The following is a 21,218-nucleotide window of genomic DNA, read 5'->3' on the forward strand; positions in this document are numbered from 1 at the left end:
AGAGCTAGAAATGTCCCTTAGGACTCCCCCTTTGAGAAAAAAGTTGTCCCGGTAGATCGGCAGGGGAGTGCAAGTGATCCTTATGTGGGCCCCCGACAATAAATGAGTTTTTCAACATTCAAACTGAATGATGGCAGAAAAAATACAAAAGGTAGGTACTTACTGAATTTTACTAGCTGGATAAGAATCCCAATTCGGAATTCGTAACTCGAGTTTTTAAAATAGAAAATCGAGTTGTTCATTTTTACCATTTTTACTATTGCTTACCTGTTTTTTTATTATTTTAAAATTTCTATTTCAAGGAACAGTGTTTTATTTATCGATGATCTGATGAAATGAAAATGACCAAATAAACCTTCTCGCATCATCTACGTTCTATAATCATCCAAAGAGTTTTGAGCTATGTAACTCAAAATTTCCATAGGTACTTATAATTCAAAAAACTTACAGAGAGGTATCAAAACTGGCTGCAAATTTGTTGAATTGGACAAAACGAAATTTTGAAAGAGGATGCGAAAATACGTCATCACTTGATCAGTCAAAATTTCAGGAGCTAAAGTGCATTTTTCGTTTTTTTTTTTTTGGTGAATTTTTAAAAATAAAATTTGTGACAATAATGAGAGAAAAAATCACCAAATTGACTTAAAGAAAACTGAAATTTGGTACACACTGGGTTTCCACTGCCCCCTCCCCTCAACATCGATTGGAGACAGTTTCGATCTGTTTCGAGCAGTTTTAACAGCTTTCAGTAGATTCTTAGAATTTGAAATTTCCATAAAATTTTACCCAACAAAGTTGGAAAACTAAAATTCACTTTTGTATCCAAATTTCATCACAATGAGTAGATTGGTGATAATTTCAAGCTGTTTCGGAGCTTTCAGCCATATTTCAGAAATTCCAGATTTTCAAAAAGTGCCATAAAAACTATAGGTACCCTAATTAAATTGAAACGAATTAAGGAGATTGGTACTTGTTTCAAAATAATTGTCGGAGGCTCCAAACAGTCTTGAAATCGTCTCCGATCGACTCAACATGTCAAAATTTGAGTACGCGAAGTAGGTAAATTTTAGCTTTCCAACTTCATTGGGTAAGATTCAATGGAAAAAATTCTAAAAATCTGTTGAAGGCTCCAGAACTAGTTGAAACAGTTCGAAACTATCTCCAATCGATTTTTTTTAGGAGGGAGTGGAAATACCAAATTTCAGCTTTATTTAGGTCAATTGGGTGAAATTTGGACTTTTTTCTCAATATTGGGCAAAATTTGATTCTTAAAAATTCGCTAAGAAATCGAAAATGCACTTTAGCCTCTGAAATGTTTTCTGATGATGTATTTTTGCGTCCTCTTTCAATTTCGCTTCGTCCGGTTCAACATGGAAAAAGGTATCAACCTTTTTCCAATGCTTTCGAGAGGATCAAAGGTACGCTGCGTACCAAATTTCAACTTTTTAGAGGAATTTGGTAAACTTTTGATTTTTTTTGATGGGGAATTTGGCTCAAATTTGATTTTTGAAAATTCACCATTCGTGAATTAAAAATTTGTACTTAAGCCATGTTTTAAAAATTGATTTTTTTTTCAATTGTATTGTTTAGCAAAAAATATAATTTCAACATTTCTGGAGAGGAAGGGGCATCAAAAGTCTTCTTGTTCTCATCTGACTTCATCAACTCTGATACAAATGACATTATTTATTTAATAATAATTGAATTCGCGTGTAAGATAATTATAAAACTTTTTTATTAAATCATTTTTATTTGAAAATCATCACCATCACCCCCATCACCATCGTGAAATGAACATTGATTGAGAACCGGAAGAAATTCTAAGTTGAACCATAACCTAAATTTTGCTGTCGTTGAACCGTGGAAATTGATTTGAATCTGGAAATTGAGGAAAAAAATAGGTATAGGTATGTTTTAAGCAAGAAACGAATACGTATGTAGGTACTAAAAATCGTAAAATATGGGCAATTGGGCATGGCAATAAAAAATATGCGAGAATAGTGCAAAATCTGACATTTAAAATGTACATATAGGTGAAAGCTCAAAATTCTAAAAAAGTGTATATTTTTAATAAAGCACGACGACAAAATGCAAAAATGTTCCGTTAATTCATTATTTAAAAATCATTAAAAAAATATGAAGCAGTTTTTTTTTGACAAAATTCCCTCCGAAAATTAATTTTTTTTTTCATCAGAAAATTTGATTTTTCATTTTTCTGAAAGTGTAATTTGTTTGGGTGGAAAATTGACGAAAAAATCGATGCTTAAAATCAACCATGCAATTATTACTGTTCTAATTCTTACCTGTAATTACAACACATATCCGAGACAACAGAGGAATATGAGCAATGGCAAAAGTGCTATAGCCAAGAACGTGGTCAGTGGTGGCAGAAGGACCAGCAACAGTAGAAAAACAGCGGTCAGCAACCCGCATATTACGAATCCCAGAAAAGGTCCGGCCGAAACGGTTTTAAAAAATGCAAAGATTGAAAGTAAAACGGAAATTAACGAGAAAGATTTCATTTTTGAAATTTGGTCACTTCGTGTAGTTCAAAAATGTACTGAAATGCTCGAAGTATCGAACCAAAATGATTTTTTTTAACACGAGGCAATCCTTTTTAAAGGGTACCTTGCCTATAGTAAGTAGGTATATCAATATCTACCTATTGATTCTTGGCTCAGATTTCCTGGTAGAATAAATACGCGAAACTATTTTTCAAAGATAAACTTTACGATCCTTAAATACAGTACTTACATGCTTAGGAAGTCATTATCACATTGTATAGTTTTTTTTCCAGATGATAGAGGTTTATCGATACAACGAGTACTGAAAATTTGAAGGTTAAAATTACCATACGTATTTTTCAAAAAAATAGCTTCGACTTCTTCATTTGGTTGAAATTTTTCGTTTCAAGAAGTTTCAGTTGATGGAAATTTCATGAAGTAGGTAGCTACAGTATCGTGTAAATTAAGTGGCATATTATTCAATGGTAAAAAAAAAAAAAAAAATGGTATTAATTTAAAAAAATTTTTGTGCTGGAAGTATTGTTGATTAATTTCTGAAAGTCATTCTGGGAGAAATTCCTGTTCTTCAAGAAATACCATTCAACGTGTTTGAACCGAAAAAAAATTTCATAGTCATAAATGTACATAGAAGAAGCTCAGTAAAGCTCCTTCAAATGAATACGATTGGATTTTACAAGTTTCGAATTTTTCACAATAATATCCGGCTTAATTGTGCTTTTCAACAAACATCTGATCGTACTTTGTTGGTAGGAAATTGAATTTTCTACAACTTCTGTCCCAAGAATTGTTGCCTTAAAACATTTACATATTTTCTTTCAAGCATGCTTCCAAGCCAGCAAATTGACGACACATTTTGTGCAATAATGTTTTAAATATGTACAGTCAATTTCTGGGATATATCGAGAGGAGATACTTAGAGAGGAGAGTAGTTATTCCACCTCAGTTCGATCAACGTTTTTGAGTCATATCCTTCGATTTCGCTCAATTTTTTTTTTACAATTTCTGCCCACCCAATAAGTAAGAAACAAGCAATCAGTTTGGTCCCAGCCCCCTCAGAGGACGGGTGGGGGTGGCTTCAATTATTTTCATATTGTCTCGAGGTTTTCAACTTCAGCAGCGCATTCCTCCAAAGCTAAGATACTTTGATCAAAACTGATTTCACAGTTCAAAAGGGCATTGCATTTTAAACTTTTTGAGTATTTTGAGATTTTAAAAAATTGAAAGTTGAACTTTCAAATTGAAAGTTTAAATTTCGAAATGGCGCTGTAAGTGGGAGCTACCGTTTAAAATTCTGAATGAATTTCCAAAGATGTACCTTTTGATGCCTTTTCAAAATATTCTATTTTCGAGATGGGATCTTTTAATGGAGGGGAACCACCTCCTCCCCCGAATTTGGGCAAAAGTTTCGAAAAAACTCTGGGGCAGGTGATGTATCGGTTTTTGGTGACGCTGAACACGAATATTACGTCAGATTTTTGATCGGACCCCACCCACTGCCCCCAGCACCTCCCTAAAGGGGGTAAAAGTCAAAAAAATGCTTTCATTCGTGTGACACATGAAATAGTATGTTTTCGATATCGCTGAACACGAATATAGCCTTAGTTTTTCATATTGACCTCACCCATGGCCCCCAGACACTCACCAAATGGGTAAAAGTCCAACAGAATTCGATATATATCACATGCCCCAGATTTTTTTTGAAAGCTTTGTCCAAATTTGGAGTATGGGGTGCTTCCATTGCTCCATTAAAAGATCCCATCAAAAAAATTGAATAAGGTAAGTGCAGCTAATTACGCCACGTTGGCAATTACGCCACTACCACAGTTCTCATGTTAAACGGGTAGATGGCGCCATGTGACGATTTTTATGTACTGTTAAAGCCAAGGTAGGAAAACCAAAAATATCACCGGTCCGGAAAATTTTCTGATCTGTGGCTCGCTTTTTTGTAAATTTGATGCCAAAAAAAAACGTCATGTTAAATTGATCACAGTTTGGAAACGTGCTGTAATTTGTAATAAGGGTGAAAAAAATTTTTGAAGATATGTTTCCTGTAGTAAATTTAATGCCGATTTCAATGCGCTAAACAGTTTTTTGTTATTTCTTGATGTAAGTATTGAAATGTTGAAAAATGTACAAAAGTACCAATGTTAAAAATTACGCCACTTTAATAAAACTCTTTCAGGACTTTCACATATTTGACCAGAATGCGAAGAAATAATTTTTAGCGATGTTTTTATCAATAATTTTGAATAATTTTTTTTGGGGGGTGGGGGGAGAGTGGCGGAATTACCTGCATATGTTGATGAATACACCTCTTTGATGAATAATTTTCAGAAATGGAGGGATGGGATAGGGGTAGGGGTAAAGGAAACATTTTTTTTTCAGGGACAGGTAGCCAATAAGATGCCCAAAATGCCAAATGATTTTTACTAATGTTTTCATAGATTTTAAATAGTTTTTTGGGGTGGTGGTGTAATTACCGGCACTTGTTGATTTGTGAATAATTTTCAGGCGGAGATGGGCGGTATTGGGGAAGGGGTAAGAAATTTTTTTTTCATGAAAGGTAGCCAATAAGATGTACTTTGAGGTGGTTTATTCAGATTTTTGCCAAAGATGCATTCTAACCCCACTAAATGACCTCAAACCTTAAGGTGGCGTAATTAGCTGCACATTACCTTATTTTGAAAGAACATCAAAAGGTACATCTATAGGGTGTCCACAAGCCTGGAAAACTTGGAAAAGTCAGGGAATTTGGTCGGTCTGAAAAAGTCAGGGAATTTTGTGGAAGGTTACTTCAGACAAATTTTACCATTTCTCATAATGAAAAAATTTACCTTCGCTTTGCTCAGGAAATTTTTTCGCAGGTCGCTTTTGTCAAAAATTGGCAAATACCCAAGAGTCTTGCTTTTTGCAAAAATTGTTGAAGTCTTGCATTTTTTCAGCTTATGAGTTATGAACTCATTAGAAAAACTCGTTTTTTAAGCAAATTTCCTAAAATGTTTCGCTATTTTGATAAAAATGGCTAAGAAACCAAGTCTCGCTTTTAACCTAAAATTGTCAAGAATTTTCTTTTTTTTTGCGAAAAATTGCTAAAAATGGTGAAGTCTCTCACTTTCCTCCAATAATAGTTCTAATGTGATGTTTTTTCGCCAGAATGTGCTAAAAAAAACCGTATTTCTTTAGCTGAAATTGTCAAAAGTCTCATAAGTAAGTAATTATTGCCAGGGATCGGATCGCGAAAATTCTCAATTTTTGGCCCAAAATTGCCAAAAAATTCGTTTTTTTTTTTCAATCAAAAAGTTGCAAAATATTTGTGGTTTAACTTTTTTGGAAAAAACTGGGAAAAGGACTGTTTTAACAGTAATCTTCAAAATGTTCTGCTTTTTTCTGAAATTAAACACGTTTCTATCGAGATTGATTTTCATAGATTCTAATTAAAAACGAAAAGTTCTGGTTTTTTTAGTGATTTTTTTCTACATTTAAAATGTATTGTCCAATTGCCCATGTCTTGCCACTTTTTTGGTTACTTTTTGGATACTTTTTAAACAAAATCACTCCCTTTTTAAAAATTTTGATACCCTACCATTGATTGAGCTCAAATTTTTAATGGTTATTTAGTTATTTTCTCACGAAGTGGCACCAAACTAAGGTGGGAGGAAGGTCCCACTAAAAAACAAAAAAAATGCCCACCAAGTTCAAATAAGGGCCACTCTATTGAGCACACAGTCGTGCTTGGAAAAAAAGAGCACAACTGTAGACCTAATATTACCGATAATTTGGCGCTCATGATGTTCAAATATACTTGACCCCCCCCCCCCCAACCTGATCGCATGTGTAATTCATTTTTGAAGGGTCTGGAAAATTGATGAAATTGGTCTGGAAAACCTGGAAAAGTCAGGGAAAATCATTTCCAGAAATGAGTGGATACCCTGAATTTCTATGGAAGTTTTTTCAGAATTATAAAAAAATGGTAGTTTCCATCTGACAGCGCCATTTTGAAATTTATTGAAAGTTCAACTTGCAACACTAACGAAATCGAAGGACATATGACTCAAAAACGTTGGTCGAATCGAGGTGGAATGACCCATTTTGGTTCTCGTTCTTGGCTTTTTCAAAATTAATTTCCTGTTTTTGTTCTTTGCTCTATTAAAGTTGATTTTATTGTGTTTTTGTTTTTAGAAAAATTATTGTAATTCAAAAAGAAACCTTTTTGTTTTATTTTCACTTTTTTTTCAAAAAACAAAAAAAAACGTCAGAACAAGGACACGACTTGAAAACAATAAACAAGAACAAGATCAAAAACGCTCCTGAAAGAACAAGAACAATATCAAAGAACAAAAACTTGAAAAAAAATTTGCGTTATTCTTCCAACACTGACCATGAATGACCAATAATATCGTAATCAAGGCATCATTTTTGCATACATTTCGTTCAACAGAAAGTTGGCATTTCAAAATTTACGTTATTTGTTTATCTGACTCATTCACAATAACGATACATTGTATCTGACGTGCGGTTTACGTAACACGATAACTCGTCATCTTTGTCTCAGGCACATACTACGTACCTATATAATCACACATAGGTATACGTGGTGTCACGCAGTCACACTTAACCGAGGTTGAAATTCGATACGCAATTTACACCACAGCCGCCGGTGACCGGTAAATTCGTTCAAAAGTGTGTATAGATAGGTGAGGTAGGTACGTAAACGTATCGTAAGGTTACGATAATTAGCAGTTTACTCGGTCTCTCATTAATTATTAGCGCGACCGAGCGATGCGATCGAGAAGAATATTCTATTTTTATAAATCGAACCCGGACTTGAAAGAATAGGCTCAACGGTGTGGTAATTTACTCTCACGCTCGGTGCTCAAACTCGTATTGTACCTAACTACTCGTAAGCATATAGGACGTGAAAAATTCACTCTATGGTGGAAGGTGTGGTGGAGTGATGTAGCTCGTAAAATTCCTAAGTGGCGGCATTCTCGAGATAATGTTTTTTTCGCGTGTGTTTCTGCAAAGAAAAAGAAAATTTGCCCGAATGCGAAGGTTTATCATCATTTTTTTTTTTTTCAATGCGTATTTTCTCGATTGTGGAATTTCAGCAGAATGTTATGGTAAAACATGAAAGAAATCTTTGTAAACAAGACGCAGCCGAACGCTTATCACAAGTATTCTATGGTTGGTATTTACTCGAGTGTATAGTATGTATGTACTTGAAAGATATTATCGTTTATTTTGGCGAGACATTTCTTCAATCATCGCTCGTCTCTGAAAACTACCTATTCGAGTTCTCAAATGAACTGGCGAATTGTATTGTTGAAATGTGAAAGGTTGAAGGTTGAATCAGTTTTTGTTCAAAATATCTCAAAAACGAAGCCTTCTGAAAAAAAACAATACTAATCGCTCTAAACTGAAACAAAATTCTACGATCTGCAATTTTTTGTTGTTGTTGTTGTTGTTTTTTTCAATTTCTCCGCGACTTCGAAAGGGTACATTCACGAGTGAAATAAGTGAAATATGCCCCTTTCTTCGAATTTTTGAAATTTTAATGAACCATAGTTGGGTACCTTAAAAAAATGTTGAATCCGAAAAATTTTCCCTAACCCACCCCCCTTGCACAGAATGGGGAAAAAACTTATAGTCGTGGGGCCCGCATAAGGATAACCTGCACCCCCTGCCGATCATCCGGGGCAACTTTTATCATAAAGGGGGAGTACTAAGGAACATTTCTAGCTCTTATCCACAAAAAAAGTGGCCCTACTTACAAAATAGCGGCCATTTTGATTGGCAGGTCAGCCGAAATCCCAGATTTTGCGTTCCAACATAGGACTTGCACACAATTTTTAAAACCGTACAAACGTAGATCGAAACATCAGGCAAAAATTCATCACCTGTCAAAATTTCAAGGGCTAAAGTGCCTTTTTCGATTTTTGGTGAATTGTTCAAAATCAAATCTAGGCCAAAAATGAGGGGAAAAATCAAAATTTTTCCAAATTGACCGAGAAAGCCGAAATTTGGATATACCCTATTTTTGGCATGCCAAATCGTAAAATCAAAATATTATTGTGTTGTAAGCACTTTAAAAATAAATGTCTATGTCTATGTCTATGTTTCAATGAGCAGTTCTGGAGCCTCCAAAAGATTTTTGAAACTAGAAATTCCCATAAAATTTCACCAAATGGAGTTGGAAAGCCAAAATTCATTCTGCAAACTAATTTCAATACGTTATGAAGTCGACTGCAGGTGAATTTCAAGTCGCTTTGGAGCTTTCAGCAATTTTTTGAAAATTACTGGAGCCTCCAGGAGATTTTTGAAACTGGAAATTTCCCAAAATTTCATTTCAATACGCTACGAAGTCGACTGCAGGTGGATTTCAAGTCGTTTTGGAGCCTCCAGCGGCATTTTGAAAATTACTGGAGCCTCCAGTAGATTTCTGAAACTGGAAATATCCCAAAATTTCATTTCAATGCGCTACGAAGTCGGCTACAGGTAGATTTTAAGTGATTTTGGAGCCTACAGCGACATTTTGAAAATCACTGGAGCCTCCAGTACATTTTCGAAACTTGAAATTTCCCAAAATTTCATCAAATGTAGATGGAAAACCGAAATTGATTCTGCAAACTGATTTCAATACGACATAAATTCGACTACATGGTGCTTTCAAATAGTTTTGAAGCTTCTAGCTACTTTTTAAATTTCAATTTTCCAAAAAAAAACGTCATACAACCTTTCAAAAAGTCGCTGGAGGCGCCAAGATAACTTGAAATCTACCAGCAATCGACTTCATAGCGTATTGAAATCAGTTTTCAGAATGAATTTCGGCTCTCAATCTCCATTTGATGAAATTTTGTGAGATTTAAAGTTTCAAAAATCTACTGGAGTCTCCAGTAATTTTCAAAAAGGCGCTGGTGGCTCCAAAACGACTTGAAATTTACCTGCAGTCGACTTCACAGCGTATTGAAATTAGTTTGCAGAATGAATTTCGGCTTTCCAATTCAATTTGATGAAATTTTGTGAGAATTTCGAGTATCAAAAATCTGCTGGAGGCTCCAGAACTTCTCAAAACGGGTTGAAACAGTTTCCAATCGATTTGGTGCGTCGAAAATTGAGTATTATCCCAAATTTCAGCTTTCTTGATCAATTTAGTAAAATTCTGATTTTTTTCTCATTTTTGGAATAAATTTGATTTTTAAAAATTCACCAAAAATCGAAAAAGGCACTTTAGCACTTGAAATTTTGACAGGTGAAATTTTTGCCTGCTCTTTCGATCTACCTTTGTGCGGTTTAAAACATTTCATCGGCTGACTTGTCAATCAAAATGGCCGCCGTTTTGTAAGTAGGGCCACTTTTTTTTGAGGACATGGGCTAGAAATGTTCCTTCGGATTCCCCCTTTGAGAAAAAAGTTGTGCTGGAGGATCGGCAGTGGGTGCAAGTGATCCTTATTCGGCCCCCCGACTATTTACGAATCCGTTGAAAATCCACCTGCAGCTGGCTTCGTAGCGTATTGAAATTAGTTTGCAGATTAAATTTCGGCTTTCCAACTACATTTCATAAAATGTTGTGAGAATATCAAATTTCGAAAACCTGGTGGAGACTCCAGTAATTTTCAAATAGTCGCTGGAGGCTCCAAAATGACTCACACCCACCTGAAGTCGTCTTCAGAGGGTGTCAAAATTGGAGTGCGGAGTAAATTTCGGCTTTCCATCTTCGTTTTATGAAATTTCGGAGAGGTGTCAACTTTCAAAAATGTACTGGAGGCTCCAGTAATTTTCAAAAAGTCGCCGGAGGTTCCAAAACGACTTGAAATCTACCTGCAGTTGACTTCGTAGCGTATTGAAATTAGTTTGCAGAGTAAATTTCGGCTTTCCATCTCCGTTTAATGAAATTTTGGGGGGGAATTTCGAGTTTCAAAAATCTGCTGGAGACTCCAGAACTGCTCAAAACGGTTTGAAACAGTTTCCAATCGATTTGGCATATCAAAAATAGGGCATATCCTAAATTTCAGCTTTCTTGGTCAATTTGGTAAAATTTTGATTTTTTCCCCTTAATTTTGGCCAAAATTTTATTTTCAAAAATTCACCAAAAATCGAAAAAGGCACTTTGACCCTTGAAATTTTGACAGGTGATAAATTTCTGCCTGATCTTGGTCTTCCAAGGGAGAGGTATTGCATTACAAATCATTTCCTCAGTTTTAGGAGCGATATCTTTCAATATTTTCAATCGCTCAGTGGAATAATAAAAGGCCTAATTCGTAAAAAAAAAAATTGGCAACCCCCTTCCCCGCAGAATGTATCCCTTAGGAGGATCCAACTGCAAATCTAACTTTATATTCGTGTTTAGCGAGTTCGATTCATATGATAACGATACCCATATTGTCAATCTTCTTTTGTCCCAACATTGGGAGAGGGGGTGCCTATGGCCTCAAAATTGGCATTTCAAGAAGTTGTTTGGTTTTCTATTGTTTTTGGAGGTCCGTATGAAAAATTGCGAAATTATATCACTAGCAGTATCGCCTTTTTTGATGGTGCCTTGACTCAAAAACCACATTTTTAAGTGTTTTTTGAGTATTTGAGGTAAGACCCACCTGGAGGAAAAATTTGGAAAAAAATTCCAATTATATGTACTTAGTACTCATTCAGATATATTTTTGAAAGAAAAAAAATTCGTGTGCTTGCATTAGGTTCGGTGATATGACGGTTCCAAATTTTCTCAAGTCAATATCACCCCCCTCCTCCCTAGGCCAAATTTTTTTGAAAAAATTCAGTCGGCTAGACTCATGTCTCCTCTACGTATTTTGGATGAATTCAAAATTGTTGATTCAAAACTCGTTGAAGTATGATTTCCTCCTCCCCCTAGAAAAATGTGTTGTTTTGCCATTGTGGGCAAGGGGCTGGATCGGGGAAATGTTTTTTGGCTTCAACATTTTTCCTAAACGAATGTTTCATAAAAATTTCAAAAATCTGAAGATACAGGGGCATTTCACCTATTTTACCCGGCAATGTCTTTTCCCTATTAACAATCCTTTTTTTGAAAAAATTGAAAAAAAAAATGTCTTTCTCCATTTTAGTAATTTTTGGGCTAATAAGTAAGTGAAGGATAATTTTCCTCTACTCGACTCCTCAGCCTCATAATAATGCAAAAAAATGATCGCATTATTACTGTGATTATAAATACCTACTCGCAATATTTTCAAACTAAGAATAATATGGTATAGGTAGAGACTAGAGACGTACATGGTGTTTATGCTTTTATCGACTCGTTTACGCCCCGTTTATCAAATAATAACACAATGCACAAGCACAGCACTCCACATATACATACTTTTATAAACACTTCGGATTATTATTTTACCAAAGTAATACAATACACCGTACGATCCGAGATAAAACACCTATGTATATAGCTATATCGCGATATTATTATTCACTCTGTTATTTTTTTTCTATGATAAAAAATTCCTCGCGTATGATTACCGTGTGAATTTCCTGATATGTATATTTTCGATGCTCGACGCTGGATCTCATCACTAAACAAAAGCCACGAATTGGTTTCCAACCACTAAACGAAATTCCTCTACTGCTTTCAGTTGCATAAATCTTATCCAACTGTATGATTCAGAGAAGAAAAATTTCATCGGTATGGAGATAAAAAAAAAAGTCGCGTCTTGCTTGTCTCGTCTCATTCCTCATTCGAGTTGAGAAAGAGAAACAAAAAGTAATTAGAAGGTGAAGCTGCTCTCAGCTAATACTACAGGAAGCGTGATGTGTCGTGGGATTATCAAGAGTCAAGACGTGGAAAGTCGTAAGAAATTATGTAAATCAGTGCGTTGTACTTTGTATCGCGTTGATGGATTTTTGGTGGGGATATTTTTTTTTTCACGATTGAGGTTAAATTGTGTCGATTGAGGTGATTGTGATTTCCATTGGGAAATGAAATAAGTATTATTACTGTAAATTGGTTACTGTTTTTTAATGATTTTACAGAAATGCTTTAGCTGATAGGACCTTGCCTGTACCTACAGTTATCTGGATTCATTGGACAAAATGTCACTGATTCGATACGAGTGAACTTGAAAAGAGAATGAATTTTTTACAGTTTTACCACGGACTAATTTGTAGCCTATTTTTGAAACAAATTGAGTAAAATAAAAAGTGACTAGAACTTTAGAAATTCATCTTCTGTACCTAGCCTATCATTTTCGATTTTTGAAAAGCTCGCCGAAGCTGTTTAGAAATAAAGATGAGGTTTTGAATGCAATATAAAGAAATTCTCTCTCAGCTTTCTGCATAGGTAAATTAATGACATTTGGATGACATTTTTTTTTAATTTTTCAATTTATTTTAGAGTGTTTATAATAATTACAAGATTATTACACCCGCGAAGAGAGGGGCTTAGATTTGGTTTATTAGGTTGATATTTTTTAGTAGGGTTAAGTATTTTTAGATTTTAGAAGGGTTGTCTGGGATGGTCATTATGAAGAGGTAGGATAAGAAACATTGCTAAAGTTGATACCTTCTAAAATTGTGTAGCATTCGTTTTTTGGTTATTAGAGTACTGTAGCAGGTCTTAAATTTGATCTACTAATAAAATAATCCAAAATTATTTCGAAAGATAGATAAGTTACGAATACTCTCCTTTCTTCTTACTTTGCTTCTCATTTTTTTTTTTTTGTAGAAAAATCCATAGAAATGAATTGGACCGTGCATTGTGTAAGAAGTGGGAACCTTGACTCATTTCATTTTCAATAATAATAGAATGTTACGAAAATTTCAGCATTGGTGACTTGCTGAGCCTTGTAATCTAATCAAGAACTTTTGATAAAAATGAAAAAATTTTTAAAGGAGGCGGAAAGGATAAAAAAGTAGGTAACGAAAATTAGAGTTCATTTACAAAGGGTATTCCCAGGTAAGATATAGGTGAAAATGGTCCTGTTTCCAGGTTTGGAAAATCATGATGGATTATTGTTGGGTACCTGCAATAAAAATTTTCAAGTAGAATTTCTACTGGTTAGTATAGTCAAAAACCGCGTTTTTTTTTTAGAGAGAAAAATTCTGTATCCATGATTATAGTGGGGAAAATATTCTGATAGCACGCGGATTGTGTAGGGGAAGCCTGGGCTTTTCAACACGATTTTTTCAAAATTTTTCATCATAGTGGTGGGGATAAAATTGACAAAAGAAAACTTTGAACCGTCACAGCTCCGAATTGAAGGGTTGGGCACCAAAACTGTTTTTCGCTAAAATAGTTTCTTTTACAATAATTCATTTTTATTTTGGCAAAAAAATAACTTTTTTTTTATAACTACGAAAAAAAAAAAAATTTTGACAATGATTTGGCAAAAAACAGGACTTTATAGGATAATTTTGGCAAAAGCAAGAATTTTTGCCAATTTAGGCAACAGGGTTTTTTGAACATTTTGGCAAAAAGCTGGAGTTTTCTTGGCAATTAAAAAAGGAACTTCTTTACAATTTTGACATGTACGAGAAAAATCAAACTTTTCAGAAAATTTTGGCAAAAAACATAACACGGATAATTTTGTCAAAAGCAGGAAATTTTCTAAATCTTGGCTACTAACAAAGCTTTTGGTGGTCATTTCTGCAAAAAATATTAGGACTTTCTTTTGACAATTTTGATAAAAGTTGGGATTTTTGAATAATTTTTTAAAAAAAGAAACAAATAAAATGAGACTTTTTTTTGACAATTATTTTGGCTACAAGATTTTTTGAACATTTTGGCAAAAAACAGGTGCTTTTTTGACAATTTTGAATTTTTGCAAAAAGTTTGGATTTTTTCATAATTTTGGCAAAAAATAGGAAATTTTAAATTTTTGGTCAACAACGGGGCTTTTTGTTCATTTTTACAAAAATATTAGGACTTTTTTGAGAATGTCAGAAAAAATATGTATTTTTCGGCAATTATTATCAAAAACAGTGCTTTTTTTACAATTTCGGAATTTTTTTAAAATTATGACAAAAAGCGAGACTTTTTTGACAATTTTAGCAAAAGCAGGAACTTTTGGCTTTGCAGTAGCCGCTGGAGGCTCAAAACGACTTGAAATCCACCTGCAGTTGAATTCCTAGCGTATTGAAACAAAATTTTAGGAAAATCCAAGTTTCTAAAATCTACTGGAGGCTCCCGTAATTTTTAAAATGTCGCTGGAGGCTCCAAAACCACATAAAATCTGCCTGCAGTTGACTTCGTAGCGTATTGAAATGAAATTTTGGGAAATTTCCTGTTTCAAAAATCTACTGGAGGCTCCAGTAATTTTCAAAGTGTCGCTGGAGGCTCCAAAATCACTTAAAACCCGCCTGCAATCAACTTCGTGGCGTTTTGAAATTAGTTTGCAAAATGAATTTCGGTTTCCAACTCCATTTGATGAAATTTTATGGGAATTTTGAGTTTCAAAAATATGCTGGATGCTCCAGAACTACTCAACCCGGTTTGATACAATTTCCAATTGATTTAGCATGTCTAAAATAGGGTATATCCCAAATTTCAGCTTTCTTGGTCAATTTGGTAAAATTTTGATTTTTTCCCCTTAATTTTGGCCAAAATTTTATTTTCAAAAATTCACCAAAAATCGAAAAAGGCACTTTAGCACTTGAAATTTTGACAGGTGATAAATTTTTGCCTGATCTTTCGATCTACCTTTGTAAGGTTTGAAAAATTTCGCGCAAGTTCAATGTTGGAACGCAAAATCTGCGATTTCGACCGACCTGTCCATCAAAATGGCCGCCATTTTGTAAGTAGGGCCACTTTTTTTTTGAGGACAAGGGCTAGAAATGTTCCTTAAGACTGCCCCTCTAAGAAAAAAGTTGTTCCGGAGGATCGACGGTGGGGGAGGGGGTGCAATAGGTCACTATGCGGGCTCCTCGACTGAAGGCTTACTTTATTCCTTAGGAGTAAATCGAGTGTTTCATTTTTTGAGTGAAATAAACGTGCTTTGTTTATTCTTTGAAAGTCCCAAATCCGCAATGCAACAACTACCTGAATAAATTTCTCTTCCCCTTCCCTCCCTCCCTCCTCAATTCCTCATTTGTATTGTTTGTTTAACGCCTTCCTTATTGATTTTTTTTCCTTCGATGTCGCAGTAGGTACCACTACATCTAATCTGCAAAGAATCCAGTGCACATACTGCCTATAAAACGAGTAAGTAAGAGTAAACCTCTCGAGCAAATCCCAATCTGAATTTAATATATCGATAATACCACACACGCTGAAGAATCCGAAAATGGCAATAATGCTTGTCGTGTCGATGTCGTTCGCGTAATCTAAGCCAAGTTAAATCGCTATCTAGATAGTCCTCTAGCATAGTACATATAAGATAGTCCCATAAAATATAATTAATTAAAGAATACTGCAGCAGCAGATTTTCGTTCTAAAAGCCTTTCGTATGTAGTTAATGGAATCGCATTTACGCGCCGTTTTTACCACCTCTTTGAGAGTCGATTTACGGTTCTGATAAAATACGACATTTCTATACTTACTTACGTAGGTAGTTAGAGGTAGGTACCTAACTCTCACACTTCACTATACATATATGAACGATAAGTAATAATAAAGTATATCCTAGAGTGTCATAAAACGTTCGCATGGAATTCTATTCTATTGTATACTTGTACACGAAAAAGACCAAGTACATAGATATTTTATTGACGTTGGCGTTACAGTATAGACTTACATTTATAGGATGATGGACGTTCGGAGGGGATCTATTCGTCAAATGGACGACAAAACAAATTCTTCGGTTTGCCTTGACAATGATTTTTTTTTGCCATTGCCAGCGTTGTTATATTATTGTTGACGTCTTCGTCGATTGTATAGGTATAAAGAGAGATGGGAATATATATTACAACTACGAGTACGTGCACTCGCTGGAAAAAAAGACTCGTACGAAAACGGTGATTTTCCATAGAGTGGATATAAGATTATTTAGCGGATGTGATAATCGTATTAGGACATCAACATTAGGTAATAACTGGCAAAAATTTACGCTCTGAATGCGACCAAGACAGCATTCGAAATTCAACGATGCGTAATATTTATATAGCCCGTGTTGTGGTCCACTGACGTCGATGACCTATCGGATTTCATATTTTTCAATCTTTACAGGTATTCGTTGCCCATGCCCATGCCCATGCCCATGCCTATGCCCCTTGCCCCAGCTTTCGAGTGTAGAATCGTACCTATGTGGAAAAAAAATAATGCCCATAAGAGGTAAGGACCGGTATGCTACGAGCAGTGAACAGGCCACTACGAGTGCCACCTACCATGCCCAAGTACCTAGAGGATGCTCGTAAATCGATCACGAAGTGTTGCCTATCCACGCCCTTTTATATTATAATGATGTATTATTCGAATCGTCGAATTACACGATTTTTTTTCATTCATTTGTGACCGCGAAGAGTATGTTTGGCTGGGAATGGGAAGTGGGAAGGAGGAAGGAGGAACGATGCATATGGGACATGGGTTAATTTCCCAAAGGCTACTAGAAATGATGGAGATGTGTTCGTTTGATTTTTTTTTGGTCGATGATGATCGAGTGAAGTAAGGAAGGGAATGTTTCGACAGAGGAAATGTACACTTGTAATGACACGAGTTGGAAAAGGTGCGACCTTGAGTGTAGGGTTAAATTTTATTTTATTTTTTAAAACGATGTTCGAAATTTTACTTATCAGAGAAAATCGTAAACAAGGAACGATTTTCCGAAACATGAAAGTTGAATTTTTTTTCGTTTTTATGGATTTCCTTTCCTTGAATTTTACGTACGAGTTTCGCGCAATAAGTGGACTGTACTTTACTGGAAATTTTTACAAGGTTTGCGTAAAATTCAAATTTTCACAGAAAAGTACGGTTTTTCATGGAATTATAAAATCAAAGAAAAATGTTCTATGGAATTCAGTTGGGTCATTTTACGTCAATTTGACCAAGAAGTGGTAAGAGGGGGTTGGTGATTTTTTGAAATTTTTCCCGTGGAAAGACCTTCCGAAGGAATGACCAATGGCGCAAATCGCAGCCCTCTAGCTCTTTTTTAAAGGCTGCTAGGGGGTGTCAAAGTTTTCAGTGAACTTGAAATATCATCCATTTCAGCAGTAGATTACTCGATAACCGCGATACCTACCAAAATGGAACTTTTCCCAATAGTTGGAGGTGTTGAAAGGCTCTTTAAACCTTTCACTCAATGAAGGAAACTCAATCACAAAAAAATCAAAATTCGAAAAAATTCAATTTTCAATTCCAAACATCAAATCAAGTTTAAATTGTCTTATTTTCACCTCTTTCTGACGTATTTCACTAAAAAGTTGATAAAAATTACACTCGTAGCAAAAAAATTAAAATTCGTTCATTTTTTGAATTTTTTCGAATTAATATTTTTTGTGATGAGTTCATTTCATCGAGTAAAAAGGGTGTTTCAACATTTTCAACGGATTCGTAAATAGTCGGGGGGCCGAATAAGGATCACTTGCACCCACTGCCGATCCTCCAGCACAACTTTTTTCTCAAAGGGGGAATCCGAAGGAACATTTCTAGCCCATGTCCTCAAAAAAAAGTGGCCCTACTTACAAAACGGCGGCCATTTTGATTGACAAGTCAGCCGATGAAATGTTTTAAACCGCACAAAGGTAGATCGAAAGAGCAGGCAAAAATTTCACCTGTCAAAATTTCAAGTGCTAAAGTGCCTTTTTCGATTTTTGGTGAATTTTTAAAAATCAAATTTATTCCAAAAATGAGAAAAAAATCAGAATTTTACTAAATTGATCAAGAAAGCTGAAATTTGGGATAATACTCAATTTTCGACGCACCAAATCGATTGGAAACTGTTTCAACCCGTTTTGAGAAGTTCTGGAGCCTCCAGCAGATTTTTGATACTCGAAATTCTCACAAAATTTCATCAAATTGAATTGGAAAGCCGAAATTCATTCTGCAAACTAATTTCAATACGCTGTGAAGTCGACTGCAGGTAAATTTCAAGTCGTTTTGGAGCCTCCAGAAATTTTTTGAAAATTACTGGAACCTCCAGTAAATTTTTGAAACTAGAAATTTCCCTAAAACTCCATCAAAATGGAGATGGAAAGCTGAAATCAACTATGCACTCCGATTTTAACACCCTCTGAAGACGACTTCAGGTTGTAGCCTCCAATGACTTTTTGAAAGGTTTCATGACGTTTGTAGGAGAATTGAAATTTCGAAAAAGTAGCTGGAAGCTTCAAAACCACTTGAAACCACTATGCAGTCGACTTCATAGTATTGTATTGAAATAAGTTTGAAGAGTAAATTTCGGCTTGATAACCCCTCAGGTTTCAAAAATATAGTGGAGCCTCCATGAATTTTAAAAAATCACTGGAGCCTCCGAAACGACTTGAAATTCACCTGCAGTCGACTTCATAGCGTACTGAAATTAGTTTGCAGAATTAATTTCGGCTTTTCAACTCCATTTGATGAAATTTTGTGAGAATTTCGAGTTTCAAAAATCTGCTGGAGGCTCCAGAACTGCTCAAAACGGTTTGAAACAGTTTCCAATCGATTCGGCAAGTCAAAAATAGGGTATATCCCAAATTTCAGCTTTCTAGGCCAATTTGGTACAATTTTGATTTTTTCTCACATTTTGGCCAGAATTTGATTTTTAAAAATTCACCAAAAATCGAAAAAGGCACTTTAGCACTTGAAATTTTGACAGGTGATGAATTTTTGTCTGCTCTTTCGATTAAGAGATGTGCTATGAAAATTTTTCCCCTGCGAAATTTCAATGTTGCGTAGAGATAGTGCAAGTTTTTATCCTTTTATACCGAAAATCCAAAAATATCGAAATGAAGATTCAATATCGAAAACCCTGGCAATGTTTGAGCCTATTTTATTCCAATTTCATCGTAATCTGAAAATTTTCCTGAAAAAAAATCAAAATTCCAATTTCTGTGATAGGAAATATCCATTGGTCGATTTTTGCAACGTCAATGGACGTAACATTGAAAGAATAACACTAAAAAGTACATAGTCAAGGTTTTTTTGCTGGCGTTGAAAACCGATAATTCACTGTCGTGGTCGTGAAAGTCACATATCATATCGAAGATTTCGAAAGCTATAAATCATTATTTACGCAGAACGTGCAATAATCTTTGAAATTTTGTTTGCTGAAAGAAAAACAGAGTACATAGATGGCGGGGGTAGATATCCGTTTTTTATATTCAGCCCCCATAAAATTCCGTCATCAATTTTTTTTCAATGCTTGAAATTTGATTTTTAAAAACATTGCAAATACTTTGGTATCTATTGTGGATTTTCTAAGTGAGTGGAATTCAAATTTTCAGCCAGGGGTACTGGAGCGACCAGGGAGGCAGTGGGTTCTATCCTTCCTCCTGGACATTTTGAAAGTTTGGTAATTTCGAGTGACAAGTTGGCAAGTTGGCAATTTCAAATGTTCAATGATGAACTGACAACTCTAAAATTTGTGATTTCCAAAGTTATTACCTCGGGTGAGAAAATAATTCCCTATTTTCTATATTTTTCCTCTATATCTGCAAAAAAAGTAGTGTCAGTGGTTTCCCTCTCCCCCTGAGTTCAAAAATGACAAAAAAAATTAATCTATAAAAATTATTTGTTTCCTCATTAGAATTTTCTATATAATCCTCTTTTCTAGATAAAACTTTCTCCAGCCCTTCAAACCATATTGGCCCTCATAAGGAGACCTTCATAGTTGAAAAAATCATTAAAAATAAGGATAAATCAAAACCAGGAAAAACATATGAAAAATATCTCGTGGCTTTCTTGTATAGAGTACCCCCCTTCCCTCCCAAATTTGGAAAAATAAAGATGAAAAGATTGATATCACTGCAGACATTTTTTGAATATTTTTCAATGAGCAGAATCTTTCTATAAAAATAATCGCATTTCTATAAGAAAACCCCCAGCCTTGGTCCTTTAAATGATGTTGATTCCCACATATAAGGCCCCCAAAGTTGAAAAATATCTAAAAATATGTAAAATATTCTTCATTTCTGAGCAGAATACCTTCTAAACAGAGCTGCTTTCCCACTTTGGGGGGGGGGCACACCAATTCTGAAAAGTTGTAAGTCTTCATATATGTAATTTAGTGTCTATTTTTGATAAAATTTTCAGAGGCCATTTTTTCTCAAAATTGTCAAACAGTCCTGCCCTTGCCCAGATTGCCCAAAACACCACTGATTTTGCCAAATTTTCTAAAAATTCCCAAATTCCTGTTTTTGTCAAAATTTTTCTCCCCCCCCCCATTCTGTAATTTTTTTCAGTTTTTTATGTCAATTTTTTGATATTTTTGAAATTATCTGTCGAGGTACTGCGAATTGGTATTTAAGTTTAGTATGGACTTGACTGAGGTGTTGGAACTGAAAAGTTCACAACTTTGAAAATTTTCTCTGATATTTCGATTTTTTCATCACTTATTTTTCACTGAGGGGACTGAAAATTTCACGATGTGTATTTTCTCACCCGAGGTAAACAACTTTAGGAGGTGAGACAAGCTAAAACAAAAAAAAAACAAAAAAAATTCGACCGCAAATAAGGTACAATCTAGTGTTGATATATTGTTTGTTGTGATCGGTTATTCAAATCAAATCAAATTAACTTTATTTTTTGCAATAGGCAGCATTGCTGCATTTACAAAGTCGACCTATGTACTAACAGTGTAGGGATATGATAAAGATATAAAAAAA

The 21,218-nt window shown here is 34.9% G+C and overlaps 1 protein-coding gene and 1 long non-coding RNA gene across 3 annotated transcripts in view; one reads left to right on the forward strand and one right to left on the reverse strand.

Moving 5' to 3' along the window:
• Window positions 1–21,218, forward strand: part of LOC135846580 (uncharacterized) — a 241,931-nt gene that overhangs the window by 15,352 nt on the left and 205,361 nt on the right. The window lies entirely within an intron of this gene.
• Window positions 1,714–2,729, reverse strand: LOC135848431 (uncharacterized). The gene is made up of 2 exons (XR_010559347.1): window positions 2,304–2,729; window positions 1,714–1,878 (listed from the first exon to the last, which is right to left on the reverse strand). It is a non-coding gene; the product is annotated as an uncharacterized LOC135848431 (long non-coding RNA).

Source organism: Planococcus citri, chromosome 5 (assembly GCF_950023065.1).
Source record: "Planococcus citri chromosome 5, ihPlaCitr1.1, whole genome shotgun sequence".
Classification (NCBI taxonomy): Eukaryota; Metazoa; Arthropoda; class Insecta; order Hemiptera; family Pseudococcidae; genus Planococcus; species Planococcus citri.